Raw genomic sequence first — 22,638 nt, 5'->3', positions numbered from 1 at the left:
TCGTGGTAGAGTGAGTTTCTGCCTTGGAGGTCTCTGCTTTTTGGGTAGATTTTTATTGAGACCCTCTGTGAAGGTGGGTGTGTGGTTTGTGTTTTTATGTGAAGGCAGTGCTGGTGTGTGTTCTGGAGGGCTATGTGTTCCATGTGGTGTGGTGCAAGTGTTGACCTTCTCCTCATAACCAGCTATTCCAGTCTTGGCTGGAGAGCGCATGGCTTCCAGTTTGGATATATAAGTGCATCTCTCACAAATCTGAGTGTTGGGAGGTTAAGAGGAGAGGGTTGTCAGTGTACATGAGGCAGTTGCTACATTGCCTCAAGATGCCCAAGTTCACCAGGTTAATAGGAGAAAGTACAGGGAACTGACCTTTAGACATGCCTGGAGGGGTGGACATTAATAAGTACTGGTGCTGTTTCCTTGTAGAACGTTTAGTGCTGGTAACACTTTTGTGTGCTACAATAATTGCTACAAGAAGTCTGGTAAAGTGCTAAACTAATAAGCTAGTAAAAGTGCAGGAGAGGAGAGAACTAGCAGATCTAAGGGAAAGATTGAAGAGCAGAGTTTGGCACAGCTCATAAGCTTGCAAACAGTCCTGGATACCGCAAATCTGTATCTGGACTAGATTAGGTACAGGAAAGGTGGGAAACAAGTGCAGATGTGGGCTTTTAAACAAGAAAGCTGAAAGAGACAGAAAAAAACTGCCCAAATGGCCAATAAGCTACCATTTTTGGGCCAGAAACCACTCCTCTTGTGGTAGATAGGCTTCCTAGTGCTTACCACACCCACTGATAAGCTAGAAGGCTTCCCTCCAACAAAGAAAGGCTTGGGGGGCTCAGAAACTTACAAACAGTCCTGGATACAGCAAATCTGTGCCTAGACTAGACTAGTTACAATAAAGGTGGGAAACAACCGCAAATGCAGGCTTTTAAACCAGAGAGTTGAAAGAGATGGAAAAACTTCCCAAAATGCCAATAAACTACAATTTCTGGGCCAGAAACCACTCCTCTTGTGGTAGATAGGCTACCTAGTGCTTACCACTCCCACTGATAAGCTAGAAGGCTTCCCTCCAACATAGAAAGGCTTGGGGGGCTCATAAGCTTACAAACAGTCCTGGATACAGCAAATCAGTATCTGGACTAGACTAGTAAGAGGAAAGGCGGGAAACAAGCGCAAACACAGGCTTTTAAACCAGAGAGTTGAAAGATATGGAAAAACTACCCAAAAGGCCAATAAACTACAATTTCTGGGCCAGAAACCACTCCTCTTGTGGTAGATAGGCTACCTAGTGCTTACCACTCCCACTGATAAGCTAGAAGGCTTCCTTCCAACACAGAAAGGCTTGGGGGGCTCAGAAATTTGCAAACAGTCCTGGATACAGCAAATCTGTACCTGGACTAGACTAGTTACAGGAAAGCAGGGAACAAGCACAAAAATGGGCTTTTGAACTAAAACTTTTAAAAAGTAAAGTGATGTCATCATTATGAATACATCTTTAATTCAGGTAAACAATTACATCTGTGTGCCAAACACATTAAAGTTGATATGCCTGCTGTACCTTCACCTCTAACATTTGTTATTTAAAATGTTACTATTCTGCAGATGCCAAGGGTTGCAAGGAATACCAGGTAGAAATAAAGTGAATAGTCTGGCTAGTTTGTCAAGCAACCCCATTCCCAGTTACACCTGCCACTGTAATCTTCCTGACTGATTAGCTTAATGAGCTGAGGTTGCATTTGTGAATCACACTTTTGTATAACTCTTTCTATATTTCAGAAGCATGGTATAAACAGCAACTTAATTACCATTGTTACTTTATTTAACTATTTTACTAGTAGTAATAATGTTCTAGACTAACAGACAATGAGTATAATGGCAGAAGGGCTATACAGCTTTGTGAATTATTTTGTAAGTTGCAGCAAAAGAACAGGACACAAAGTCAGGTAGTATAACCATATACTTTCAAAAACAAGTAATTATCAAACAACAACAACAAAAAAATCACTCTTTTTTGCATTTTTTTGTTTTTCATTTTCTTGTTATTATTACTGTTTGTTTTCTCCAAAAGTGAAGTGACTTTTGGGTTTATTACATAACCTATGGGAGATATAAGAGCAAAGACATGAGTTTCAGAAGGCTTCCAATCAACAGAATGAACACTTGTTTAGGTTTATTTGACGTTTCTGATTAGTTGTACTATTGTGTTAGTGGTTGTAGTATACCAGTGCTTATTAATAGTTAATAATGTCTGGGAAAGATCAGTAGTCATTTTTGTTTTTTTTTTGGTTAATTGAAGTAAGTCTGAATCTGCAATGATATTGCATTGTACAGACAGTACAGAGCAAAGCAGCATACATTGATGGTTGTTTGACTCTACTGTAATGTTATGCTATTTGTATATATAAATATATATATTATACATATACATATGGATCTACTTGAGTAGATCGAACATATTACAAGGTCGAACCAAGTATGGCCGAGACCATATGTTCGAACTTGTAATAGTTCGAACACTGAAGGAAAAAAAGAAAAAAACAAAAAAAAAGAAATTTAAACTGCTGTAGCAGGGGACTACGCCCCCCTGCACCCCCATACCCCCCTTACTTAAATATACCAACTCCGAGATCGCACTACATTGCAGAAATGGGAAATCTTCCTGTTCTGCTCTGTACGCGGATCTCCATTCAGTCCGTTCGGACTTTTAAATGTATGCACTTAATTTTAAATCGTTTTTTTTCTTAAAACTTGCATATTTTCTGTCCTTGACCTAGCACTCTTGTGTGGGGTCATTTACTGCACTGTTATAACTTGATATTACTTGTGAACCTCTGCTATCTCTGTAAAAAACAAAAAAAATCTTGCTTTTTCCCACTTTTCTGAGAGTTAAAAATGTTCAGTTACAGGCTTGCTGTTCCTGAACTGTTTGAAAGTTTCTGTGAGGCCATTTTTGCTTGGGCTGAGGGAGGGTCTCTCTGTTCATCAGTGGCAGTGACTAACATTGAGCAGCTTCCCTGCCCCCCGTAGAGGTGGTTACTGACTTGAAACTGTAGTTTTATTGGCCACTAGGGGTCATTTCCATAACTCCTTCATCTTCCTCTCTTAAAACCTAGTTGCCTCGTGGTTTGAGCGTCTTTTCAGGCTTGTTGGCTGTTGGTGAAGCACCCTCCAAGAGGAAAAAACGCTGAGAGAAGAAAAGAGCCACTTTTGAGATTTATTTTTTCTCTGTTTATTTGCTAAGTTTTTCTGCATAGCTGCCTAGCTTGAGCATTTTCTGGCTTGTTAAACTTGATTTCTGTATTAGTAGCTGTATTTAGAGCACAACCAAAAGCTGTTTGCTGAATTTCCTGTTTGCACTTAGTTTTAAATCATTTTTTTCTTAAAACTTGCATATTTTCTGTCCTTGACCTAGCACTCTTGTGTGGGGTCATTTACTGCACTGTTATAACTTGATATTACTTGTGAACCTCTGCTATCTCTGTAAAAAAACAAAAACAAAAAAAATCTTGCTTTTTTCCCACTTTTCTGAGTTAAAAAAGTTCAGTTACAGGCTTGCTGTTCCTGAACTGTTTGAAAGTTTCTGTGAGGCCATTTTGCCTGGGCTGAGGGAGGGTCTCTCTGTTCATCAGTGGCAGTGACTAACATTGAGCAGCTTCTCTGCCCCCATAGAGGTGGTTACTGACTTGAAACTGTAGTTTTATTTTCCCTTTTGGGTCTATTCCTGCTTCTTTCCAGCCCCTGCTATCAAGCACGCTTTAACGTGCTTTAGCGCGATTTAGCGCGGAGTTGCCACTAGAGCAGCATCGGGCAGCGCCGGTTAAACAAGGTTAAACTCTTTCTGGCTCCAGAAAGTCTGTTCTTCAATTTTTCCCTTAGAACTGCTCTGTTAGGAACCTAAACAGTTTACACCTACACTAAAAAGTGCAGCACTTGTTCCAAATAGCTTTTTCTTCTCAAAAGCTCAGCACTTGTCTTATAAGCATATCCCTTGTCTTATAAGCATTCACTTTGCAGGTCAAGCACTCCTATATTATACAAACCTCTCACTAGCAAAACCCCCCAGGAGTGCCCACTTCCCTGCTAAGCCCACTACTTTTCTGTCTCATACCAACTCATAATTCTTTCTAGCATGTCGAAGGGTCAGATGCTGGCGTCCTCTCCTGCCCATTTGGTGAATCTGGGAATTCTGAGACAATGTTACAATTGCCTCATGTACACGGACAACCATCTCCTCCTCCCATGTAACACTAACACTTGTGAGAGATGCAGCTATTTAGCCAGACTGGAGGCTGAGCTCTCTCAACTCAGGACTGGCAAGACCAGGCAGGAGGAGAAGGCAACTACACACACCACAATACCAGTCTCACATAACTCAACCACACCACTGAATCAAACACATAAACACACTAAGACATACTTGGAGGCTCTGAGTAAAAATTTACCTAAACAGCAGAGGCCTCCAAAGCAGACACCCAAGCAACTGCAAACTCAATACACCACACAAACAACACATAAACAACAAAATCAGTGTGCAAAGCAGTCACTGCCCTTAAGGCCAAATACAACACCAAACATACTTGTCATAGGTGACTCCATAGTCAGACACACTGACGTCCCACTCACCAGACTGAGTAAGGAGAAGGTCACAGTAAGCTGCCTGTCGGGTGCTAGAATCCGCCACATAACACAAGCACTCAGGTCTCTCAACAGCAGGTACAAGTACGACTCAGTCATTGTCCACGCTGGTGTCAACGACCTGAGACGCACCTCCTTGGACTACATGAAAAGAGACATTGAGGAGCTCTCTGATTATTTAGCCCAGGCAGGTATGACCCTGACCTTGAGCAGTATCCTACCTTCACCTGGAATGATGCCACAATACAGTGATAAGATGATCAGCTTTAATAACTGGCTTAAATTCTGGTGTCATTCAAAGGGGATCCAATGTCTGTCTGCCTGGGATGACATGCTGGACAAGCCACGCTGCTTCACAAGGGACGGCTTGCACCTGTCACCCTAGGCTTCCGGATATTGGCAAAGGCTCTTGCCACCCCATAGTGCCTTTTTAGGCAAGGCTCAAATTCTAAACCTACCACCCTAGAACACACAAAAGTAAAAAAACTAAGGGTAATGCTGCTCAATGCCAGAAGTCTCAATCTCAAGATGCACGCACTTCGAGGCCCTTCTCAGTATGGAGAACATCGATGTCTGTGCTGTGACAGAAACCTGGTTCAAGGCTCCTGAGAGCACCCCAGCACTAGCAGGTTTCACCTCATATCATGCGTTCCGGCCCCAAAATCTGGACAACACCAAGAAAGGAGGGTGTCCATATTCATAAAGGACACCCACACCTCAAGGTTGGTGGCAACGCACGATGCATCGGAGACCATCCAGGTGCAATTAACCATAGGCAAGACTGCTCTGCAATTTGTAGCATGTTACAGGCCACCCTCTCAAACTCAGGAACCTCAGATGGCCTTCCTGAAAACAATGGAGGGATAAATGTATCTCCAAACACCATCATACTAGGTGACTTCAACTACCCTAATATAGACTGGGAACACTACTCAAGCCCAAACACTCTAGCCCAAAGGTTCCTGGAGTTCATAAACTCAAATGCCATGGAACAACTAGTCACCATCCCCACAAGAGGAGAAAACATACTTGATCTCATCATCACGAACATGGGATCACAATGTTCAACACCGAAGTATACCCCTCACTGGTGAGATCAGATCATAAACTAATCTCGCTGGAGGTCCTCATCCCGCCCCCACCTGAAACAAAAAAGACCACAGTGAAAAACTTCTCAAAAGCCGACTTCACACTTCTAAAAACTAGTGTGGTCTCCTTTAAGGCCCCTGAGCCAGTGGTAAACATTACTCAAACCGCTGAATCACTTACAAATGCCTTCTACCAGCACCTACAGGACTGCATGGATCAGGCAATCCCAAACAAAACTAAGACGCTTTGTACCAAAGGCAAGCGTCCAGTCTGGTGGACCCCAGCCATAAACAAGCTCTACAACAAAAGGAGGAAGCTACTACAAGATAGAGCAAAATCCTTGAAAGGTAAGACACCTTTGATCATTATAAGTAAAAACTAAGAGCTCTCATAAAATCATCCAAGGCAAATTTTGAGAGAAAAATCGCCAAGGATTCAAAAGACAATCATAAGGCCTTCTTTAGCTATGTTAGAAACCTAGGAGGAAACTCCCAGATATGCTCAGAATTAGTTCAAAATGATGTGAAGATTACTGAACCTACACACATTGCCAACATACTGGCTGACAGGTTCAGTGCAAACTTCTCCCCTCCCCCAACAGGAGCAATTTCTATACCAGAGGATTGTAGCCCCCCAAACATCTCCAACGCCCAGGTGAGAACTGCTCTCTCCAAAGCAAAAACCACAGCATCCATGGGACCGGATGGTGTCCCCGGCTGTGTGCTCCATGAACTCAATGAGGAATTAAACCCGCAGTTAGGACAGCTGTTTAATCTTAGCCTCACCTCAGGATACGTACCCAAGGAGTGGCGCACGGCGACTGTGGTCCCACTTCACAAGGGCGGTGCCTCCACCGACCCTGGAAATTACCGTCCCATTAGCTTGACAAGCCTTATCTGCAAAGCCATGGAGAGGATCATAATGGAACTCATAAATAAAGACATAGGGAACTTGCAGACTTTGGATCCAACCCAGTTTGGCTTTGTCAAAGGCAGATCATGCCTTTTAAACTTGGTTGACTTTTTCGAGACAGTCACCAAGGCCATTGATGAGGGAAAGGCAGTCCATACAGCCTACCTTGACCTGGCAAAGGCCTTCGACACAATACCCCACTCAGGTATCATCAAAAACTCATCAGCTTGAATGTAAACCCATACATCACAAGATGGGTTGCAAACTGGCTAAGTGACAGAACCCACAGGGTCAGAGTTGCTGGAGCCATGTCAGACTCAAAGCCTGTCACAAGTGGTGTCCCACAGGGCTCAGTCCTGGGTCCACTCTTGTTCGGCATCTACTTTTCTGAAGTACAAGCAAACACAGGAGGGTTATGGCTGACAAAGTTTGCAGATGACTGCAAACTGGGCCATAGTCGAAAACACATCTGACACAGATATCCTTCAGAAGGGCCTCACAGAAACGGATAACTGGTGCCAGAGCCATGGCCTAAAGTTAAATGCCAAGAAATGCATAGTCATACCCTTCAGGAAAAACAAGGTTACCCCTAGCTACCATATAGGTGGCAATCCACTGAGCACAGAAGAAGTCATCAGGGATCTGGGGACCCAGGTTGACAGTAGCCTTTCGTTTGACACTCATGTTGCTAAAGTAGTTAGGAAAACCTTCTACATTGCCCACCTGATCATGAAGGGATTCACATCTAGATCAAGGAGGTCATCGCCCCTGTACTCATCACTCATTAGACCTATGATTGAGTACAATGCCCCATTCAGAATGTATCTGACCAGACACCTGCAGCAGCTGGAAAGGCCCCAAAAGTTCCTCACCAAAAGGATAAAGGGTCTCAAAAATATGTCTTATGCTGCCCGACTGAAAGAACTCCAGCTCTATTCAGTCTCATACCGCTTGCTCAGAGGTGACCTGTGCCTGACATATAAGGCCATGTCAAACCCTGATTTGATGAATATGCTTCACCTCAAAAATCTAGATCCCTCAGAACCACAAGGGCGGAGACTTGAACCTTGACACGGTTATTAATAGAACATGCTGGAGGGACAGATTCATCACCCAGAGACTCCCTATGCTGTGGAACAAAATCCCGGTACATGTGAGGCAGAGCACCTCGCTGGCCTTGTTCAAGAGGAATCTTGACCAATGGATGGGGGATCGCAGATATACCCCAGGGATTACTTCAGTGTCACTGCTTGACAGAGGCACAGCAAAATAATAGGCATAGTTTTATTCAAACTAAAGGGGTGGCGAAAGCCAAATAACTATGGGCTAGGCTTATAAATGCCCTTGGGCAGATAGCCTAGTATGAACCTATGAACCTATGAACCTATGAAGTTATGGTCTCAGCCATATCGTCTTCGAACATTTAAAAGTTCGATCTATCAAAGGTGACCCATATATATATATATATATATATATATATATATATATATATATATATGGATCCCATACAGAAAACCGACAGCTCACAACACCGACACCCACATCGCCAACACCAAAAGCCCGACACATGAAATACAGACAAAAGTGCTACTGCAGAAAAAAGGAAAATAACATTTCCTTTTTTCTGCTAACAGGGGGGCTATGCCCCCCTGCACCCCCCCTGGGGGGGTCCGCCCCCCCACACCACCCGTAACTTTAATATACCAACTCCGAGACTGTACTACAGTGCAAGAATGAAAGTATTTCCATTCCGCACTATGCAGACTTACCGTTTCCCCATTGTCAGTGTTTCGTGTGTCGGGCTTTTGGTGTCGGCGATGTGGGTATCGGTGTTGTGAGCTGTCGGTCTTCTGTAGGGGATAGATATAGAGATATATATATATATATATATATATATATATATATAGATAGATAGATATATATATATATATATATATATATATATATATATATATATATATATATATATTCATATATTTTTATTTACATCTATCTATAATTAGTTCATGTATCTCTGACTAGTCACTCTTTTTCACACTCATTTTCATATTTATATTATATAGCTACATTAGTGTCCCTAACTGACAATTTTCTGAGGACAGATGCATGGCAATGCACCAAAAATACATGTCAAATATACTTCTGATGACCTCTCTGTATGTCCTTCGAAGGACATCTGCACTCCATCCCGACTACTGGATCATCATCTTTATAAAATATCATGTACAGTACAGAGTCTATATGTTCTCTTCCAAACTTGTCAAAATAAATAGACAGATGAACAGATGAATGACCGTATTTAAGAATGAATGAATACATAACACATAAGATGTTCATCTTATCACCAATGACGGCTGAGTTCCACTTTCTGATACTACTATACTGCTATAACACTAGCTGTTGCACACTTCTTTTAAATAAATTACAATGCAATATTAATTTCATTCAGAGTTCTTAGATCTTGGAGTGTGTTCAATTCCCCAAGATCACCAAACTGCCTCTGCAGCCACATGTAATTCAGAGTAATTTATTTATTTTACAAACTGCCCTGAGATAGTCCTTTGCCAACTGAAAAAGGGGTTCTCTGAATTTCCAGTGATTTCTCCTGCCTCTGTACTTGTCAGAATAAGGGGGGGGGCTTGTTATTTTGACAATTCTGTACTTGTTATAGGTGACTCCATAGCTCAGCGCACTGAAGCATTACTCACATGACTAAGCAAAGACTGGTTAACACTCAACTTCCCCTCCGGTGCTAGAATCCACCTTATCACCTGGGCACTCAAGTCCCTTCACCCAAAGTATGAGTATAATATGGCCATTGCTCATGCAAATGTGAATGGTATGTAATGCACCCCCCTTAGACTATATGAAGAGAGACATGATGGACATCTCTGAGAATGTCTCCACGGCTGGAAATAAATTAGTCTTTAACAGCATCATGTCATCAAATGCCAGCATATAACCAAAAGATGGCTAGTTTAATACCTTATAGTCACTGGTGTCATTCTGAAGGAGCCCAAGCCTTGAGGGAGAAGGATGACAGCCCTGCCTTTTTCAATAAGGATGGCTAGTACCTCTTACTGCAGAGCTTTTGCATACTGTTTAAGCCATTCCCTACCTCAAATGTAACTTTCTTAGGCAATATCAGCCTTCTCAGGTTACCGGTCTAGTCAATATAAATTCTTATCTGGCAAATATCAATGTCATGCTGCTCAGCACAAGAAATCTAAATAAGATAAGACCCTCTCTTGAGGCCTTCCTATCCCTGGAAAATGTGGATATTTGCGTTGCCACTAAAAAATGTTTCCAGAGCAGTAGTGGCACTCTATGAAACTTATCTTAGTAAAAGAGAGACATAGTCCCAATTTACCCAAACACCATATGTCTAAAACACTTTAACTACCTCCATAAACTGATACATTGATATCTCTACAAATAAATATGCTCTACACTTCCTTGACTTTAACGCTGCAAACTTCTTCAGTCAAACAGTACCTTCCCCCATTAAAGGCACCAACATACGCAATATTGTCCTCATCAACCTAACCCTCTCACTGGAAAAATCAGATCTTTGCACTGTTTTATTCACCACATAGTCCCAGTACAGGTCAATGACTAAACCAACCATCTTTAAAGGCTTCTCCAAGGTCAATTTACTCATGGTCAATGAAGACTTTGAATGGTTTAACAATTCCCACTCTCAATGAGTCTACAGCAAATACTACTACAGAGGCCCAAATTTTACACTTTCATCTCAATTCTTACATAGAAGTTTATGTTCCTATTCACCATGAAGACACTGGCAAGTTTAGAAACACCCCCCACCCCCGTGGTGTGGAACTCAGCTACAAACAAACTGTACAATAAAAGGAAAACTTACATAAACCCCAGAAATAGAATAAAAACTTAGCATATAACAATCTCCCTCAAAAGAGTCAATAAACAACACATGTGCAAGATATAATCATGCAGAGCTAATTGTGAACAAAAAATGTCAGCAAAGGATAACCACAACACATTCCTTAATTATGTAAACAACCTCAGAATAATATCCAACATTGCACCAAGATTATCTGTAATGACATCACAAACTCAAACCCTAAAGATATATCTAACATATCTGCAGATAAATTAATCTTACAAGTTTTCTCCTATGGCACATATAAACTTTACAAATATATCCTTTACCTCTCCTGGCAGTCATCTCTGAACAGATGCAAGAAGCTCTTTTAAAAACCAAAAATATCATCTCTGTAGGTCCATATAACATACTGTGCTTTTTCTAAGCCTGTATAAAAGATTCCTCCATGAACCTCCCATACACCAGACCCCCACCTTAAACTATGAAGCCACATTTTCTCCACTGGATGAGTAATGGAAGATTAAAATAAAGTTTTATTAGTTTCCAACCACAAGAAAGGCCCCATCATGCAAACTGACAACTACAGATCAACCTTCCTCACTGGTGTCATTCACATGGTCATGGAATGTGGCATCATGGAACTCAAACAAGGAATAAGGAACTTACAGTCCTTGGACCCTAAACAGTTTGCTTTTGTAGAAGATAGGTCTTATCTATTAAGCCTATTTATTCTTTGTAAGAGTCACAGAAGTGCTAGATTAGGGTAATGCTATGTATACAGCTTACTTTGATTTAGCTAAGGCTTTTGACATTATACCTCACTCTGGCATTACTAACAAACTGGTTAAACTCAGTACAGATCTTTATGTAATTCACTGGATTGTCAACTGGCTCACTGATAGACACCATTCTAGTGCAGTTAATGGCACACTATACTTCAAGAGAAGTGTCACTAGTAGTGTACCCCAGGGCTCTGTTTTGGGACTGCATCTATATGGCATCTATTTGTTTAATGTCAAATCTGACATTAAAAACTTCTGACTGACCAAATTACAAATGATTGCATGCTTGGTGCTATCATCGACTTATCAACCTCACTGAAAGCATTCACATCCTCCATGGGAGCCTAACTCAGACAAACTTGTTGTGTCAGATCACAGTCTAAAGCTAAATGTCAAAAAATGTACCTTTATACAGTTTGGGAAACAGGACCTCTTGCACACCTATGACATAGATAACACACTCTTAAAAATAACACTGTCATTAGAAAACAATGCATCTTTGTGGATAATGAACTCTTCGTTGAACACCATGTACCACTGTCATCAGGAATCCTTCTAACTCATCAAACTGATTATTAACAGCATTTCAGTCTAAAGAGACCATCAGTCCCCTCTACTCATTCCTCATCAGGCCCATACTACAATACATCCTTTAATACGTACCTGTCAGAAGTCCTAACTCAAACTGAAAAACTCAGTGGTTCTTCAACAAAAAGATCTTAGGTGTGAGTGACAACTGTGACTCAGAGTGTCTAAAAACCATGCTTAATTTCCTCCATCACCCTTAAAATCCTACAGGGTCACCTAAGCCTGACCTACAAAGCTGTAAATGACTCAATCCTGCTAGATCTACTACATATCTACAAGACTGGTAGAACACAAATACAAGATCAAGCAATATAAATTTATATTGCAACACAATGGGATTTGTTGTCATGATGGACATCTCTCCCAAAGAATTCCCTCCCATGGGAATACACTTTTTCTGTCTACAAAGCAAGATACATTCCTCACTATCTTCAAATCTAACTTAGATGAACGGAAAGTAAAATGCAGATGACCTAGCCCCTATCCCTTATGGACTGGGAGGGTAACTAACTGGGTACACCAGTGGGACTGTAGTGGCTAACTTTTAAAAGACCTACCTAATAGAACCTCTGAATCTCTTAGTATGCAAGCAGTCCACCAGTGATTGAAATGCATGTTCATCACATACAGTTAGAACTGAGTAGTTTGCTAAAACAAATTGTTTATACTACACCATGGGCAAATAGGACTCAATGTATACATTACAGTGCTTGAGTTCTGGAACACCTTGGGTAATACTTCATTTATGTACAACTACTATATAAATTAAACTGGGATATTTCTGACATTCTTATAGAGTCCAGTCAAGTAGAAAACAAGATTAATCACAAAGTGCAATGCAGATCTTTAACTGACTACAAACAAGAGTATTAATTTTACAGACATTTGTTTTATTGGACGTATACTCTCAAATGCCAGTGGAATAAATGACCCGATATCATGTATTATACAATGACTGGCCACTAGCATTCAAAAACGAGTACGCTGATTGGTCAGCCCAACTAGCATGCCCATTGTAAGTTGAGCATGCATCAACAGAAAAAAATTCCAGTCACCCAAACTTTCTTCCATTAATATATGCTATATACTAAAACCAAAACAAGTAACAGAAAATGGAAGACCAAATGTGGAAAAAGAACACTTTTAAAACAATAATCCACCAGTGGAAGTAGACAACCAACTCCACATAGGAAGCCGAACACGGTGATAATACAAAAAAAAAAACATCTGATGAAGTCTGTTGACCAAAAAGCATGTTGAGAGCATAAATAAATATTAGAACCATTCTACCGTGGTGGGGTTTTTTTGTATTATCGCCATGTTCGGCTTCCTGTCTGGAGTTTATTGTCTGCTTCCATTGCTGGATTATTGTTTTAAAAAAAGTTTTATATGCTATGGAAACTACTTTTTTTATTTAAAAAAATAAACTTTCAAAAACGGGAGATTTCAGATGAATAAGAAAGAAGGGACAGAGAAAAATATAAGGATAATCAGGTACGTTATACAAAACTAGAGAAATGTAGCAGATTATCCTTACATTTTCTCTATCCCATCTCTCCCGTATGTTGAAGTCTCCTGATTTCAATTTTTTTAAATTAAAAACAAAACAAAAAAACAATAGAGAGCTTCCTTTCTTTGTTGCTTCCTTTACACAGCACTAATGTACTGCATAAGTATGGGAACAAAAGTACCATACGCATGCACAGTATATCAAGAAATCCCCAGGATACCAGGGAAAAACACGGAACAGCAGCACTCTGCCCTTATACAAGGACATTATTTAAGAAACGTAAGTAACTTTTTTTCTTAAATAATGTCATTGTATAATAGCAATAACCCATGGCTGGATGTATGTAATGCTGGATTTACCCATGATTAGCATGGATTGCTCATGATGGCACGGGTTATTGACATATATTACAATGGGCAATTCATTTCTCTTTGAATGCCTAGGGATTAAGTTAGCAGAATCCATTTATCAAACAAGGAATAGCTCTCATAGTATTCTTCTCAAGGTGGAATGCATTCATGCCTGACATCTTGACAGTAGAGGACACAGAAACAAAGATCAGAAGTAAGGCTTTGAGGCAGGTTTATTGGACTCAGTATTTTCCACATATATAACAGACAGACAGATGGATGGATGGATGGACAGACATATGGACCTTATTGCCCTATGTTCAAAGCAGTCATTTTATGATTTAGAATACAATACAGTTTTAATATATCAGATCAACCATTTTTTCTGTGAGTAACTGTACTTAACAGTGTAATTAATCATTGCAGGCAGCAGTCACTGTAGCTAATCTATATCTTTTCTTTCATGTTAATCTGTTAAATCATAGATTCATTAGGGAAACACTTTATTTTGAAACTTATAATGCAAGAATATAGCAACCCAGCCACTGGGGATGCACAAGCCAGTGCATTTCTTTGTGCCGGTCCCAAGCCCGGATAAATGGGGAGGGTTGCATCAGGAAGGGCATCCGGCGTAAAACTTCGCCAAATCTTTTCATGCCATCACCAGTTAATATTTCCATACTGAATTGGTCGAGGCCTGGGTTAACAACGACCGCCACCAGTACTGTTAGCCAACAGGGTGCTGACGGAAATTGGGCTACTGTTGGCTGAAGGAGGAGAAGAGGCGGAAGGCATGGCCGAAGGCAGGAAGAGAGGAGAAAGTCTAGGACTGTGGTAGTGAGGGTCGGAACTTTGAATGTTGGCAGTATGACTGGCATAGGGAGAGAGCTAGCTGATATGATGGACAGAAGGAAGGTTGGTATATTGTGTGTGCAAGAGACCGGATGGAAGGGGAGTAAGGCTAGGTGTATCGGTGGTGGGTTCAAATTGTTTTATCATGGTGTGGATGGGAGGAGAAATGGTGTAGGAGTTATTCTGAAGGAACAATATGCGAAGAGTGTTTTGGAGGTGAAAAGGGTGTCGGATAGAGTGATGTTTATGAAGCTGGAAATTGATGGTGTACTGATTAATATTGTTAGTGCATATGCTCCACAAGTTGGGTGTGCAATAGATGAGAAAGAAAAAATTTGGAGTGAATTGGATGAAGTGGTGATGACTGTACCCAAGGGTGAGAGAGTGGTGATTGGAGCAGATTTAAATGGGCATGTTGGTGAAGGGAACAGTGGGGATGAGGAAGTGATGGGTAGGTATGGTGTTAACAAAAGAATGCAGAAGGTCAGATGGTAGTGGATTTTGCTAAAAGGATGGATATGGCTGTGGTGAATACGTATTTTAACAAGAGGGAGGAGCATAGGGTGACATACAAGAGTGGAGGAAGATGCACACAGATGGATTATATCTTATGTAGGAGGGCCAGTTTGAAGGAGATTGGAGACTGTAAAGTGGTGGCCGGAGAAAGTGTGGTTAGGCAGCATAGGATGGTGGTTTGTAGGATGACGTCAGTGACCAAGAAGAGGAGGAGGAGTGTGAGGGCAGCACCAAGGATCAAATGGTGGAAATTGAAAAAGGGTAATTGTGAGGTGGAGTTCAGGGATGAGTTAAGACAGGCACTGAGTGGCAGTGAAGAGTTACCAAATAGCTGGGTAACTACAGCAGAGCTAGTAAGGGAGACGGCTAGAAAGGTGCTTGGTATCACATCGGGACAGAGGAAGGATGACAAGGAGACATAGTGGTGGAATGAGGAAGTACAGAAGAGTATACAGGCAAAGAGGTTGGCAAAGAAGAAGTGGGATTGTCGGAGAGATGAAGAAAGTAGACAGGAGTATAAGGAGATGAGGTGCATGGCAAAGAGAGAGGTGGCGAAGGCTAAGGATAAGGCATATGAAGAGTTGTATGAAAAGTTGGGCACTAAGGCGGGAGAAAAGGACCTAAACCGATTGGCTAGACAGAGGGACCGAGCTAGGAAAGATGTGCAGCAGGTAAAGGTGATAAAGGATAATGAGGGAAACGTACTCACAAGTGAGGAGAGTGTGTTGAGCAGATGGAAAGAGTACTTTGAGGGGTTGATGAATGAAGAGAATGAGAGGGAGAGAAGGTTGGATGATGTAGGGATAGTGAATCATGAAGTACAGTGGATTAGCAAGGAGGAAGTAAGGATAGCTATGAAGAGAATGAAGAATGGAAAGGCTGTTGGCCCAGATGACATACCTGTGGAAGTATGGAAGTGTTTAGGTGAAATGGCAGTGGAGTTTTTAACCAGATTGTTTAATGAAATCTTGGAAAGTGAGAGGATGCCTGAGGAATGGAAAAAAAGTGTTTTGGTACCGATTTTTAAGAATAAGGGTGATGTGCAGAGCTGTAGTAACTACAGAGGGATTAAATTGATCAGTCACAGCATGAAGTTATGGGAAAGAGTAGTGGAAGCTAGGTTAAGAAGGGATGTGATGATTAGTGAACAGCAGTATGGCTTCATGCCAGGAAAGAGCACTACAGATGCGATGTCTGCTCTGAGAGTGTTGATGGAGAAGTACAGAGAATGTCAGAAGGAGTTGCATTGTGTTTTTGTAGACTTGGAGAAAGCATATGACAGGGTGGCTAGAGAGGAGTTGTGGTATTGCATGAGGAAGTCAGGAGTGTCAGAGAAGTATGTAAGAGTGGTACAGGATATGTACGAGGGTAGTGTGACAGCGGTGAGGTCTGCGGTGGGAGTGACTGATGCGTTTAAGGTGGAGGTTGGGTTACATCAAGGATCAGCTCTGAGCCCTTTCTTATTTGCAATGGTGATGGACAGGTTGACAGACGAGATCAGACAGGAGTCCCCATGGACTATGATGTTTGCAGATGACATTGTGATCTGTAGTGAGAGTAGGGAACAGGTGGAGGAGACCCTGGAAAGATGGAGATATGCTCTAGAGAGAAGAAGAATGAAGGTCAGCAGGACTAAGACAGAATATATGTGTGTGAAGGACAGGGAGGACAGAGGAATGGTGAGGATGCAAGGAGTAGAGGTGGCGAAGGTGGATGAGTTTAAATACTTGGGGTCAATAGTTCAGAGTAACGGTGAGTGTGGAAGAGAGGTGAAGAAGAGAGTACAGGCAGGATGGAGTGGGTGGAGAAGAGTGTCAGGAGTGATTTGTGACAGACGAGTACCTGTAAGAGTGAAAGGAAAGGTCTACAAGAGCGTAGTGAGACCAACTATGTTATATGGGTTGGAGACAGTGGCATTGACAAAAAGGCAGGAGTTTGAGCTGGATGTGGCAGAGTTAAAGATATTAAGATTTGCACTGGGTGTGACGAGGGTGGACAGGATTAGGAATAAGTATATTAGAGGGTCAGCCCAGGTTGGAAGGTTTGGAGACAAAGCCAGAGAGACAAGATTACATTGGTTTGGACATGTGCTGAGAAGGGATGTGGAGTACATTGGGAAAAAGATGCTAAGGATGAAGCTACCAGGTAACAGGAAAAGTGGAAGGCCTAAGATAAGGTTTATGGATGTGGTGAGAGAGGACATGCAGGTGGTTGGTGTGACAGAGCAAGATGCAGAGGACAGGAAGAAATGGAAACAGGTGATCCGCTGTGGCGACCCCTAATGGGAACAGCCGAAAGAAGATGATGATAATGCAGGAATATAGCAAGAAATTTATGAGTAGTACATCACACTTCCATTCTGCAGCACTGTCTTTTTTTAGGGTACATAACCTAAAGTTTGTAATTATTTATGCAATTATATGGTTTCCTCAAACTATGAGACTCTAATTGGATAACTAATAATACAACAAACATACAAAATTTCTTTGCTGGTTTACTTCTATCATTTCCATTTGATGTATATTACGGAAGATGGAATGTATAGTGCCCTTGAGCTATATAAAATGCTGCCACCATAAAAAATGAATATATACATGATGACTAATATAATGCATGCATAGCTACACCGGTGTTGTGTAAGTAGAGAACAAAAGACAATAACAATGTTTTTATTTTATATGTTATTCCATGCTATATTACTCCAACCAGACCATCATGCTAGAAATATAGGATACAGAATCAAAGTGGAGTCACTGTAGCAACAAAAATAAATAAGTGATTAAAAGACATTGAAAAATGGATTGTTCTTTTCACATAGTATAGAAGATAGTATGGTTTTTTTGCTATCCATTCCCATTGATTTCCACCACACATTTCCAACAGGTTGCTAGCAGATGTTATATTCAAATTGGCAAAGCAAACATCTGCTGACTTCTTATTATGAAAAAAAGACCGTGCAAGGATCCAAGTTCAGCCAGATTAATTTTCAAAAGAAATTTCAGCACTTCTTTTGTCTTTTATTAAAAGTAATCCCAGTTCTTCAAAGCTACCCCTTTGCTTTTTTGTGCCAAGCAAAAGCACTCTGTCAAGACAATCATCAATTTCCTTGCCCATGCGGATTTTATCAGTTTGGTAGACCCATACCTACAAGAATTCCTTTTTTTTTAATTTCTTCAAATGTTTAAGGTTTCTAATAGTATAACATCAATGGACCTAATTCCTAAGTCAGCATACAATTAAAGTTCATGAATAGCATGCACCTGCATCTTAAGGGGCTATGTTCAAGTTACTTCCACACTCTTAACTTTAGCTACTAAGTCTGCACAGTATCAGACACTTCTGTTCCACAATTGCTCCTTCACGTTACCAAGTATTATTACTCTGAAAACAATTACATTCTTCTATGTCATCTTTTAACCATGTAGTTAATTGAGATTATCTCGCCTGGTCTGTGTTTGAAAATGCTTGGTCTTGATCAGTGCCAATAAACAAATAAACAAATAAACAAGAATAAAGAAATAGTATTGCTCCACCTATCCCATGTAGTTGTGCTCCATCTATTTTCTACAGCGGCTCCATAAACAGCCATCTATATCCATAAATTTTACTACGCAAATAAAAGTCGTGAAAATGCATGGATAACTGGCATTTTGTTTTATTTTATAGACTGTACTTGATTATATCAGAATTACATTGCACTTATTTTTTTTTCTTTCTGGGGCACTGCAGTATGACTATTCAAAAGAGTATAAGACTAACAATCAGAAACAGAGAAATGTAGCGATGATTTTTAGAATCAGCTAAGTGTGTAAAACATGTTACAAAGACAGAAAACTCGGCTACTGATATTAGCGCTTTCATTCACTTTATTCCTGTGAACTTCTTCAGAAAACCTAATCCCATCCCAACCTTCACTTAAATATAAAATTCATGTCACAAAGTGATGGGCTTGAAGTTGTTAGTTCACACAATAACAACTTTTCATGTGCATTTCCATTGCCAATAACAAACGAGATGCAGAGTTTGAGAAACATTATAATAGACAATTGGAAGATACTTGTAGGCAATGTTGACTTGGTGAAAATTATTGGTATGCAACCAAAAAACATGAATATTAAATGTCTTTTGGAACAAGGAGCAAACAGTGATACTAGTATTAGTACAGGTCTTATTCAAACTAAGGGTACCTTTTCCTGCAATAATTGCAGATAGTGTAGGTACATTAGTAATTCATCTTCAGTTCACTTTAGACACATTAATAAAACTTTTTGGTCCAAACATTATAGTTGTAACTGTGAAATGGTAGTGTATGTTGCACAGTGTCTCTCTTGCCCCAGTTTTTATATTGGCAAGACAACTAGATGTCTTAAAAGTAGAATTTATGAACACCTCCTAGCCTTGAAGAAGAAAGAATTGACTAATGCTCTGGCTAGGCATATGAATGTATGTGGTGATTTTTAAAAAATTCTCCTTTTTTGTTATAGACAGTGTTAGTTATAATTCATTCTCAGGTGATTACAAGTTAATGCTGGAGTGTAAAGAATCTCTGTGGCAAATTTACCTAGGTGCAGATCATGAGCCAGATTTAAATGACACTATTACTATCAAATGTTTTTTGCAATCCAAACAGTTTGATTATTTTTGTGTAAATATATGATGTTTTTACTATTTGCAAAATAAGTATTTATTAACTGTGCATTCATTATTGTTTTAAGTACACTTTTTGAAATGAATGGAGTTTTAATTAATGGCATCATGGGACGTGAATTTTATATTTAAGTGAAGGTTCGGATGGGTTTTGCTTTTCTGGAAGAAGTTCACAGGAATAAAGTGAATGAAAGTGCTAATATCAGTGTCCATGCTTTCTTTGCTTTGGTGTAGTCCTTTGTCAAGATTTTGCAGTTGCTGTATTTTCCAAGTTTTTGGTTTAAAGACAGAAAACTATCTTTATAACAGGATAAAAAAGAATGAAATAAATGATCTGTGAATCAAAAATAGTAAAATATGGATAGTTTTAAGAAGTGTTTGCATGAGTACGTGGGGTAGAAATATAAACACACATATGGTGTTCGTGAACCATGTAACTGGTAACAAAGTACTAATTATCTTAATGATAATAAAAAAAGTTATCTACTGTTTATTTTAATGCTGCTATCTTTTGTTGCAGGACCTTAATCCACAATTTAAAAACACGGGCTAACAACACTGCTTCTATTTAAAGCAAGTTGATAAGTAAAGAAGTCATTACATAAGAACATAATTATTTTACTTTAGCAACCGGAGGTTTGGTTTACATTATTATTTAATATTTCAAGTGAAACTCTGGGAAAATAAAACTTTTCATCATAGAATAGTTTAAATAATACTCTGAAAATGAATATAAAGAGTACATATATTATCCAGGTAAAAAGTGTAAAATATCTCCTCATGCCTCTCAAGTATCTAAAAATAATTTACAATGACAAGTATAGTGAAGGACTGGTCTTAACCAGGAAAAAGCAAAAGAGCTCATAGCAATTTTTTGTCATGGTGCTGTGGCAAAACTGGATTTTATTCCACAGCTTTATGTTGCTGGTGACTGGGGTGGATACATAAAAAAAGTTTAAACTGTATTAAGATTATGAAGATATATCCACCACTAGCAACCAAACCATAAAACACATATGACTGAATCCACTTTTTCCAAGGACACAAAATACTCATTGCTATGACAGTCTTGTAGTTCTATTACAACATTCATAAACCAAATATTCAAAACACTTCTGATCGCAGTATGGATATTTAATCTACACCTGTATTCTATTTTAGGCAACAAAATGAATGTCAAGCACAAAATGCATACTTTTTTTGTTACCATTTTTCAAAACATATTCCCCATGCCTCTCAACTGTTCATAATTTTGCTGTGCCTCTCAAGACTATACGATTTTCTGGTAAACCATTTAAGATTTGGGTCAGTTAATGAAACCAGTCATCATACTTTCATACTTATTGTTAGGGAAATGTATGTTGAAGGAAAACCTCTTGCTCTTTAAGTGAACTAGGGTTATATTTAGAAACTATGCCTGATTTCTGGTCTTTTGCCTTCATATTATTGACTTTATCTATGGTTCTTGAGCAAAGAAAGTTGATAGGTATGATTTTCAGGTACTATTTTTTTTCCGGAGCAATAGGGCAGCCTGTTAAATGTACATTCCTGCTGCACCTCACAATGGCTGCATTTACATACAAGTAAAGCAAATATCTGCACTGGGGGGGGGGGGGGTCATAATGTTTGTGGGCTCCAAATACTCCACTGCAACCATAATAACAAAATTCTGCATATGGCATAGCGGGAGTGTCTTCACAACTAGCAACAGTGTTAATATGCATAAGGCTGTTAGTTGATACTTGTACGAAGTCTCAGTCAGGATGGAAAACAGGAATGGCCTTTTGCGTTGATTAGCACTATGCAAAGAGGCCCATGGCAGTATAAAACCAGCTTTGTGTCGCATTTGTTTAAATTACCTACAGTCTGCACGTATCCAAAAATAAAAACTGATTATTTTCTTGTTTGCAACTTCTACCTCTGATCCTAGTGCTCTAGTTCTGAACCTGCAAAAGTAATACGATGTATGCGCTTCAATTCCAACAGATTGTTACAGTAAAATATGCATTATTTTGACATATTAACAAAAATAAATAAAACTGATTTATTTATTAAAATTAGTAAGAATATACACCAGAAGCACATAAAGCCAAAACTGCAGAAAAGTTAAATACGCATCTGGGGAAGACTTCATGGTTCAGTATCCAACAAAAAGCCCCGCAAACTCTGACTTTTCCCAATTAAACATTCAGCGAAGTTCCTTACTGCGTGGAACTACAAAAATTAAGAATTGACAGCACAGTACTCACGCAGTCTGGAAGGTCCAACTAGTTTCCTGTTTATAGTTGTTTTAGTTGAAGACGGTACCTACAGAACAAGAATACTACGATTTTACCTTCGGACACGCAACAAGCAAGCAAACAAGTCCTACAAGCGCCATGTAACCATGGGGACCGTTGCCACCCCAGCTGTCGTGCTATTGGTTAGTGGAAACCTTAGCCCGATCGCCGCCTGGAACCGCTGGCAGCTTCGCGTGCTGACGTTCATTCTATATAGAGATTTGCTGCCGGTAGTTTTGGGAGCTTTATCGTAGTGGGTATCCCTGGTTCAGCGCAACAATCGCATTGCACAAAGGTGTATAGCTCTTCACTTTGCCATCGGACCGAATGGGTTGGTTGTTCGAAAATAACAATAGCAAGGAAAAGAATATTGGCCGATGCATTTTTTTCTCACTTGCCTTTCACAGTTAACGGGATGATCGTTGGCGGATCCAGAACAAAAACAGATGCTGTCAGTGACAAAACATAGTGGTCATCACTGGTCATTAAGTACCACATAACCCCGCTTCTTGGTATACTCATCTCCTCGCTTCCTTTTCTTTTTCTCCACAATTAGAAATGCACATATTTAACTGTGAGCACTGAGCGGCAGAATACAAGTAAATTACATACAGCCATTAAA

At 40.0% G+C, this 22,638-nt stretch overlaps 1 protein-coding gene across 3 annotated transcripts in view; it reads right to left on the bottom strand.

Annotated features, from left to right (window-relative positions):
- The window catches only part of CAPSL (calcyphosine like), a 607,395-nt gene extending 585,011 nt beyond the window's left edge, over nucleotides 1–22,384 (bottom strand). Inside the window, exon 1 of one of the 3 annotated variants that reach the window (XM_044069974.1) lies at nucleotides 21,987–22,384. The gene's annotated coding sequence lies outside the window, so the exon portion shown is untranslated. The remainder of the gene's footprint in view (nucleotides 1–21,986) is intronic. The other 2 variants (XM_044069976.1, XM_044069984.1) reach the window with 2 other exon arrangements.
- Nucleotides 22,385–22,638: the final 254 nt, after the last annotated feature.

Source organism: Protopterus annectens, chromosome 1.part0, assembly GCF_019279795.1.
Source record: "Protopterus annectens isolate FY-2018-M chromosome 1.part0, PAN1.0, whole genome shotgun sequence".
Classification (NCBI taxonomy): Eukaryota; Metazoa; Chordata; order Ceratodontiformes; family Protopteridae; genus Protopterus; species Protopterus annectens.
The sequence above is the reverse complement of the archived record's forward strand: the minus strand, read 5'-3'. Positions and strand labels throughout refer to the sequence as shown.